This window comes from Callospermophilus lateralis, chromosome 12, assembly GCF_048772815.1.
Source record: "Callospermophilus lateralis isolate mCalLat2 chromosome 12, mCalLat2.hap1, whole genome shotgun sequence".
NCBI lineage: Eukaryota > Metazoa > Chordata > Mammalia > Rodentia > Sciuridae > Callospermophilus > Callospermophilus lateralis.
In genome coordinates, this window is record NC_135316.1 from 27,015,955 (window position 1) to 27,025,607 (window position 9,653).

At 34.7% G+C, this 9,653-nt stretch overlaps 1 pseudogene; it reads left to right on the forward strand.

Annotated features, from left to right (window-relative positions):
* Positions 1-788: 788 nt before the first annotated feature.
* On the forward strand, positions 789-3,594 carry LOC143411825 (ribosomal protein eL22-like pseudogene; annotated as a pseudogene).
* The last annotated feature ends 6,059 nt before the right edge of the window (positions 3,595-9,653 follow it).

Here is a 9,653-nt window from a genome sequence, read left to right on the forward strand (position 1 = left end):
TTATTTATTTTTAAATATTTTTATAATTGTAGATGGACATGATACCTTTATTTAATTTATGTATTTTTATGTGGTGCTGAGGATAAAACTCAGGTCTTCACATATGCAAGGCATGTGCTCCACCACTGAGCCACAACCTCAGTCCCCTTTTTTATTTTGAGACAGATCTCAAAGGCATAGGGCTTCATTGAGTTGCAGAGGATGGCCTCAAACTTGCAATCCTCCTACCTTAGCCTCCTGAGTTACCGGGATTATAGGCCTGTGCCACCATTCCCAGCTAACCAGCTAATTTTTAATGTTAGAGTTAGTTATGAGATAGTAAGAAAAAGAGCATGGTATTGACACCAAAACAGACATGAAGACTAATGGTACAGAATAGAAGACACAGAGACAAACACACATAAATACAGTTATCTCATACTAGACAAAGGTGCCAAAAACATTCACTGGAGAAAAGATAGCCTATTCAACAAATGGTGCTGGGAAAATTGGAAATCCACCTGTTACAAAATGAAATTAAACCCCTATGTCTCACCCTGCACAAAAATCAACTCAAAGTGGATTAAAAACTTAGGCACTAGAACAGAGATCCTGAGCCTAATAGTAGAAAATGTAGGCCCAAATCTTTACCATGTTGGCATAGGAACTGACTTCCTTTTAGGCAACTATTAGCAATCTTCTGATACTTACCTTTTTTCTCTCATTTTGTTTCTGTTTTTTTTTTTTTTTTTTTTTTTTTTAATTCTTTATCCTTTGCAGTTCTTCCTGGGAGAGTGGGTCTTCTGGATATGGCTTTCTATGCACAGGACACAGCCCCCTTTCATCAGCATAAATCTGATGCCCCAGGACTGGCCAATCTGGTTTCAAAAAGCTGCCTCCCTGCATTAAGACATCCTGAACAAGAGTTGGGAAAACTCCTCTTCCAACCTGAAGGCTTCCAGGAGGAAGCTATTTGTAGTCTGAGAGAGACTATCTTATCAGTTAGTTGGAGCCTTTGATCAGTTATTTTTTAAGATATAAGGAGTAGTCAGATCCACAGGCACACGCCTGAAATCCCAGTGATTTAGGAGACTGAGGCAGGAAGATCTTAAATTGGTGGGCAACTTGGTAAGACTCTCTCTTACATTAAAAATCAAAAGGGCTGGTGATGTAGCTCAGTGATAGTGTGTCCCTGGATTCAATCCCTAGTACCATAAATAAATAGTTCCAAAACAAAAACTTTGAAAACCCCCTCAGTTGAAGGTTTGTCGTTTGAAAGAGTGTCCTGACACATTTGGTCTAGTGGGAAGGAGAGATGCAATTTGCCAATAGTCCATGGGGGTTTTTGTAGTTGTAATTGTTCTTCAAATATGAAAGTCATAGGCTGGGGATATAGCTCAGTTAGTTGGTAGAGTGCTTGCCTTGCATGCACAAGGCCCCGGGTTCAATCCCCAGCGCTTGACTTCATTTCCCGAGAAACCAGTCATACCTTTTGCGTTCTGGCTTCCACCTCATGAGACAATTGTTGTTCCCCTCATACACGACACTATCCCTGCCTCCTCCTGTGAGGATTTGCATTCTGTTTTTCCCCAAAAAATGCTCCAGCCCCCCTCTTATCAAAGACTTCCCCAACCAGTTCTTCTGACTCCGTCCCTACATATTTATTTAAAAGGAATAGTCATATTTGAAGCAAAACCATGGTCTTCCTGTAATCTTAAAAAATAATTCTTTCTTCAAAGTTCTAAATTCTAAATCTGGAAGCTACTGCAAATTTCAAGTCTAATGAAAGTAAATAATTATGACCAATAGAATATAACTGAATTAAATAATTCTATCTGCTTTATATTCAAACACTTCTAATCAATTTATGTAAATAATCCTTATGGATTTTGCAAACATTCAGGATTCAACTTCAAGCATTCAATATGTGAAAAATAATGCTCAATACATATATCAAATATCTTGCTGTTAAATATTTTTTTGTTAATTTAACATAGGTTCCCCTAGTGGTTCAAACACAAGAGGTAGCCATGGTATTCAAGGCTATTTACTGTTTTGTTATGTTTTGGTCAGGGAAGAGGGGCAGCTCTTTATGCAAATTTGACAGAACACAATAGAAATTTGCAAAATATGTCTTGTTTCTAAGTGGCCATGTGGGTTCAACAGAACTCTCCTGGACAATACAGATGAAAACAAATAACTAAAAGAAAATGTTGTAGTCTGCAGGTAGCTTGATAAAGAATGGCTACCTTGGGCAAGGGCTGTAACTCAGTGGCAGAGTGCTTGCCTAGCACATGTGTGGCATTGGGTTCGATCCTTAGTACCACATAGAACAACTAAATAAAACAAAGGCATTCTGTTCATCTACAACTACAAAAACAAATTTAAAAATAAATAAAAAAAAAAAGAATGCCTACCTTTTGGTGGAAATGATATGCCAAGAAATTTTGTAGACCCTTGGAATGAGCACAAATCTCACTTGCAAAAGCAAATCACCAGCTCCCTCTGCTGTTTGTTAGTTCTGTTTGAACTTGGAGAAACAACAGTAGTACTTTCTGAGCTAAAACATTGTGTACAATTCATCATATATTATTTACTAGATTAGATACAGGCTAGCAGTTGATGTCAGCATGTTCTTTTTAATGTATGTATATATGCATGTATTATGTATTTTTTGGTAGTGTTAGGGATTGAAATCAGGGACTCTCTACCAGACAGACAGTAGTACTTTCTGAGCTGAAACATTGCGTACAATTCAGCATATATTATTTACTAGATTAGACTGTCTCACTAAATTGCTAAGGCTGTCCTTGAACATCCTTCCACTTCAGCCTCCCCAATCATGGGGATCACAGGCATGTGACACTATACCCAACTAATGTCAGCATATTCTATGTGTATATTCCAGATTGAAGAAAATCAAACCACCAAATGCATTGGCATAAAGTAGTTCCACCTTTAGTATCTGTGTTTCAGATATGATTATGTAACCTGTTATGGGAAAGAAAGAATGCTTGAAAATTTTATCTATTTACATTTATTTAGTACAATCTTCAAAGGCTCAGAAGAGAAGCATGCAAAAAATCCACTAAGGACTTTCAGATATTCACTGGAAACGAAATGTATTGAAGATCAGGAACCAAACCCCATTTAGAGAGTTCTAAAGACTTTAGTTGTCAATCCCCACTTACAGAAACAATAACCTGAATAGAAAGTTCTGCTCTGATCACACAGCCGCCTGGCAAGACGGTGCTACAGAAAGACAAGAAGCCTAAGAGAACAACTTGGAAGTTGAATTTGGACCTTTTTCATCCTGTAGAAGATGGGATTTTTTTTGATTCTGGAAAGTTTGAACAGTTTCTGAGGAAGAAGGTTAAAGTCAGCGGGAAAACTGGAAATCTCAGAAATGTTGTTTACATTGAATGCTTCAAGAATAAAATCAGTTGTTTCTGAGAAACATTCTCTAAAAGGTATTTGAAATATATTACCAAGAAATACATTAAGAAGAATAATCTTCATGATTGGCTTTGTTTGGTTGTATGTAACAAGGAGACTTAAGAATTTCGATATTTCCAGATTAGTCCAGATGAAGAAGGATCAGAGTCTGAGGACTAACTGGTCTCCCTTTTTAGGGCTTTGCTTTTTAATAAAACAAATGAAGTATTCATGAGAAAAAAACCTCTAAGGATGGGACTACCAGTAAATTAAAAAAAAAAAAAAAATGTTCTCAAAAGAAAAAGAAAATTCCCCAGCTGTCCAAGGAGACCAACACCATGAGGCTTCCTCTAAGTTTAATTGAAAGTCTTATCAATTCTTGAAGTTCAAAATTCTGAAACATACACACACACACACACACACACACACACAATTTAATTAGGGAGAAAATCTGAAGTCATATTCTAGGTAACACATTTATTTCATTTCTCTAGTCTGAGAGTATTTCTTATCCCACATACTAAAGCCTTCTTGAATCTGGAATGTAGATTCTAACTTATTTCTCTTTAGTAAAAATAAATAATTTAAAAATTACCCATAGATCTAGCTATAAAGCACATTATTATTAGTTTATAGATAGTTCTTTTGCTAAAATTTATATACCCTAGTATATCATAATACTTTTTTTCTTTTTTCTTACTAGTACCCAAAGACACAGACTTAATTTGAAAAACTTTTATTTGGAAAAAGAAATCCATTATATTTTTATAAAATAATCTTTGGATAAAGGAAAGAGACAGAGCTTATCTATGAAAAAGCATTCTCAATGGAAAAATCTTTCTTGAAAGTCTAGACCACAGTTAATATGAGGTTGTTAGGGCTATAGGTTAGTTATCTGTACTAATCAGTAATATAATAAAGGAAACTATTACTTGAAAAATTTACATTCTTTTGCCACCTTAAAAATATGATTTTTGCAAGTTTAAACCAGCCTCAGCAACTTAGCGAGGTCCTAAGCAACTTAGTGAGATGCTGTCTCAAAATAAAAAATAAAAAAAGGACTGGGGATGTGGCTCAATGGTTCAATTCCCAGTACTAAAACAAACAAACAAACAAACAAATAAGGTTTTGAGGAGAATATTTTATTTTTATCTTTAGATCTCAATTCCTCACATAAACAGGAGCTGTTGAGTTCATTTGCTCATTGAACTCAGATGGGTTGAGACTTACTGAATCTACTTAATTTATGCCTTTCAAATTCACCTAAGATCTTGAATAAGATCTTGAATAAGATCTCCACATAGAGGAATAAAGAACAGTCAGAAAAGACAAATTGTAAACATCACTAAGACTTAGACAAGAAAATGTCATACAACATTGGTTTCTTCCTAATACTTTGGAAAAAAATCATTTATTATTAAAAAATGCATTCAGTGATTTCTGAAGCATTGCAGACTTTGTCAAATGACTAACCCTTTTGAGGTTTCTCTAATGAGGTAGGACAATTCTTCTCTTTTTATCTTTCTCAAATAATCATTTTTATCCAGAAGTGATGAGGAAGAAGCTTGATTTTCTGTCTCTGAAAATTAGACTTATAATTTTTTTAAATGGAAAATTTGAAATTTAGAGAAGACACAAGTTAGCACAAAATTTAGCCTTTCTCTGATTTCATACTTCAAAAGCATTAACCCATTAATTTTTAAAGAAACTTTAGAAAATATTGATAATTAAAAATCCTTTAAAATGTTCACATTGATAAAAAATTTTTTTTTTTAAATGTTCACATTAGGGCTGGGATTGTGGCTCAGAGGTAGAGCGCTCGCTTCGCATGGGTGGGACCCATGTTCGATCCTCAGCACTACATAAAAATAAAGGCATTGTGTTGGGTCCATCTACACCTAAAAAATAAATATTAAAAAAAATGTTCACATGAAGGAAAGTGATGGAAGAATAAATAACAGATTAATAAATGTAAAAAAATGTTTGATTTAACTAATATGCAAACAACTGATTTTTTTTCCTATTAAATTGAAATGTTGGGGCTGGATTGTGGCTCATTGGTGGAGTGTTCATTTAGCATGCACAAGGCACAGGATTTGATCCACAGCATCACATAAATGTAAAATAAAGATATTGTGTTCACCTAAAACTTAAGAATAAATATTTTTAAAAAATTAAAATGTTTTTACAAAATATTTTTTAGTTGTCAATGAACCTTTATTTATTTTATTTATTATATGTGGTGCTGAGAATTGAACCCAGAGCCTTATGCATGCTAGGCAAGTATAAGCTCTTCCACTGAGTTGCAACCCCAGCCCAAATTGAATGTTTTTAAAGATAATATCCAAACTCTGCACAAAGGTAATATAGAGCAGGTTGAAAAACTCAGATTCTGTGAATTTATACTTAAATATACAATATAGGGTTCTTAACATTTTTTGACCAGAGCTTTGGGTTTCAGCTACAATTTTGAAAAATAAAAAGAAAGAAAACCTGCATGAAACATTTTGTCATATGTTTATTCAGAATATAAAAACGAAATATCTAATACAGAAAAAGATTAGTGTGCAAGGATGTGTATTGTGATGCTATTTATAAGGAATATTTATATATGCAATTACTTAAAATAGGAAATAATCCACATTTTCAATATTAAGTAAACAGGGAAATTGTGTCCTATCATTATAATTGGAATATTACAGAACCATTCAAAGCCATAGTTTTATGAGTTTTAATGACTGAGAAAACAATTACCATAGGTGCCTCTTCATTGTGATTTCAAAGGGTTCTAAGTTTTTTCCAGTGATTTTTTTTTCTTGCTGCTGGAGATCAAATGCAGGGCCTTGCACATGCTAAACACACGTCTTACCACTAAGCTATACCTTATATTTCACCCCTTATAGTGAAAATTTCTATTGCTAGTTTCAATACTGGGCACAAGTAGGAAATAATAGGGCCTTTGCAACAGTGGTTGATAGGCGAGGGCAGGTGAGCCTGATTCTGTCATCGAGCAGCACTGAGACAGTCTAAAAAGGTGTAAAACCACTTTGGAGGAATATCAACAAACTGTGTTGTTCTGAGTGCTTGCTCAGGCTAACACATGAAGCTAGTATAATAGTTCTCAAAATTTTTGGTCTCAAGATCCTTTATATTCTTCAAGGTTATTGAAGAGACCACAGAGAATTTTGAGTATGTATATGAAGGGTAGAAAATGGGATTATATAGTCACTTCTCTGCATCTGAGGCTTCCACACCCTTGGTTTCAACCAACCACAGGAAGAAATTAACTGGGAAAAAAATTGTACATACTGAACATATGCAGACTGTTTTCATGTCATTATTCCTTAAACAATACATTACATGACATTTATATTGAATTAGGGTTTTTTCCTTTCTTTCTTTTTTTTCCTGGTACTGGGAATTGAACTCAAAGTTACTTTACCACGGAGCAACAACTCCTTCCCCCTTTATTTTTTATTTTGAGACAGGATTTTGCTAAGTTACCCAAACTGTCTTCAAACTTGTGATTCTTCTGCCTTAGCTTCCTAAGTAGCTGTGGTTACAGGTTCACACTATTGCACCCTGCTCTGTATTGGGCATTTTAAATCATCTGATTTAAAGTATATGGGAAGGTGGCTGGAGTTGTGGCTCAATGGTAGAGCACTTGCCTCATGTGTGTGAGACACTGGGTTTGATTCTAAGAACCACATATAAATAAATGAATAAAATAAAGGTCCATCAACATCTAAAAAAATATTTTTTAAATACTTAAAAAATAAATAAATAAAGTATATGGGAGGATGTGGGTAGCTTCTATGTAATACTATGTCATTAATATAAAGAATTTGAATACCAGAGGATGTTGGTATCTGTAGGAGAGCCCTAGATTCAATCCCTGGCTGATACTAAGGGATAACTACATTTATCAATGTTCTTCATACTAGAAATTAAAACTGAGAAATTTAGAGAATATGCATTAATTGAAAAATAGCAATTATAAAGCCATTAGATGTTAACACAAGTAATGGTTATTGGCAGCCAAGCAAGTGAATTGCCTAGATTCTGGCTGGCTGAATTCAGTTATTTTAGCACATAAGAAACAAGCAAATGATGGGCTGCGGTTGTAGCTCAGTGGCAGAGTGCTTACCTAGCACGCGTGAGGCACTGGGTTTGATCCTTAGCATCACATAAAATAAACAAATAAAATAAGTACATATAGTTTTTTAAATGTTTATTCTAATTTGTTATATATAACAGCAGAATACATTACAATTCATATTACACACATAGAGCACAATTTTCTCATATCTCTGGTGGTATACAAAGTATATTCACACCATTCGTGTCTTCATACACGTACTTAGGGTAATGATGTCCATCTCATTCTATCATCTTTTTTATACCCCTTGCCCCCTCTCTTCCCCTCCCTCCCCTTTGCCCTATCTAGAGTTCATCTATTTCTCCCATGCCGCCCCACCTCCCAACCCCACTATGAATCAGCCTCCTTATCTCAAAGAAAACATTCGGCATTTGGTTTTTTGGATTGGCTAACTTCACTTAGCATTATATTCTCCAACTCCATCCATTTACCTGCAAATGCCATGATTTTATTCTCTTTTAATGCTGAGTAATGTTCCATTGTGTATATTATATATATATATACCACATTTTTTTTTATCCATTCATCTACCGAAGGGCATCTAGGTTGGTTCCACAGTTTAGCTATTGTGAATTGTGCTGCAATAAACATTGATGTGGCTGTGTCCCTATAGTATGCTGTTTTTAAGCCCTTAAAAAGACCAAGGAGTGGGATAGGTGGGTCAAATGGTTGTTCCATTCCAAGTTTTCCAAGGAATCTCCATACTGATTTCCATATTGGCTGCACAATTTTGCAGTCCCCCAGCAATGTATGAGTGTGTCTTTTTCTCCACATCCTTGCCAACACTTATTGTTTGTATTCTTAATAGCTGCCGTTATGACTGGAGTGAGATAAAATCTTAGAATAGTTTTGAATTACATTTCTCTAATATCTATAGATGTTGAATATTTTTTCATATATTTGTTGATTGTATATCACCTTCTGAGAAATTCTGTTCAGTTCCTTGGCCCATTTATTGTTTGGGTTATTTGTTTTTTTTTGGTGTTTAGCTTTTTTAGTTCTTTATATATCCTAGAGATTAGTGCTCTATCTGATGTGCAAGTGGTAAAAATTTGCTCCCAAGCTGTAGGCTCTCTGTTCACTTCATTGATTGTTTCTTTTGCTGAGAAGTTTTTTAGTTTGAATTCATTCAATTTATTAATTCTTGTGCTATAGGAGTTTTATTAAGAAAGTAGGGGGCCTAATCCAATATGGTGGAGATTTGGGCCTACTTTTTTATATGAATCTATACTAGAAAACCCAAAAAATTCCACCAGGAAACTTCTATAACTAGTAAATGAATGCAGCAAAGTAGCAGGATACAAAATCAACACCCATAAATCAAACACATTTCTGTATATCAGTGACAAATCCTCTGAAGAGGAAATGAGGAAAACTACTCCATTTACAACAGCCTCAAAAAAAAAAAAAAAAAAAGAATACTTGGAAATCAACCTAACAAAAGAGGTGAAAGACCTTTACAATGAAAACTACAGAACGCAAAAGAAAGAAATTAAAGAAGACCTTAGAAGATGGAAAGATCTCCCTTGCTCTTGGATAGGCAGAATTAATTTTGTCAAAATGACCATATTACCAAAAGCATTATACAGATTTAATGCAATTTCAAGCAAAATCCCAATGACATTCCTCATAGAAACAGAAAAAGCAGTCATGAAATTCATCTAGAAAAATAAAAGATCCAGATAGCTAAAGCAATCCTTAGTAAGAAAAGTGAAGCAGGTGGGCTGAGGCTGTAGCTCAGTGGTACAGTGCCCGCCTTGCATGGGTGAAGCACCACATACAAATAAATAAATAAGGATATTGTGTCCATCTACAACTAAAAAAAAAAAAAAAAAAGTGAAGCAGGTGACATTGCTATACCAGACCTTAAACTACACCGCAGAACAATAGTAACAAAAGCAACATGGTATTGGCACCAAAATAGACTGGTAGACCAATGGTACAGAATAGAGGACATAGAGACTAACCCACATAATTACAGTCATCTTATATTAGACAAAGGTACCAAAAACATACATTGGAGAAAAGATAGCCTCTTCAACAAATGGTAGGAAAACTGAAAATCCATATGCACAAAAAA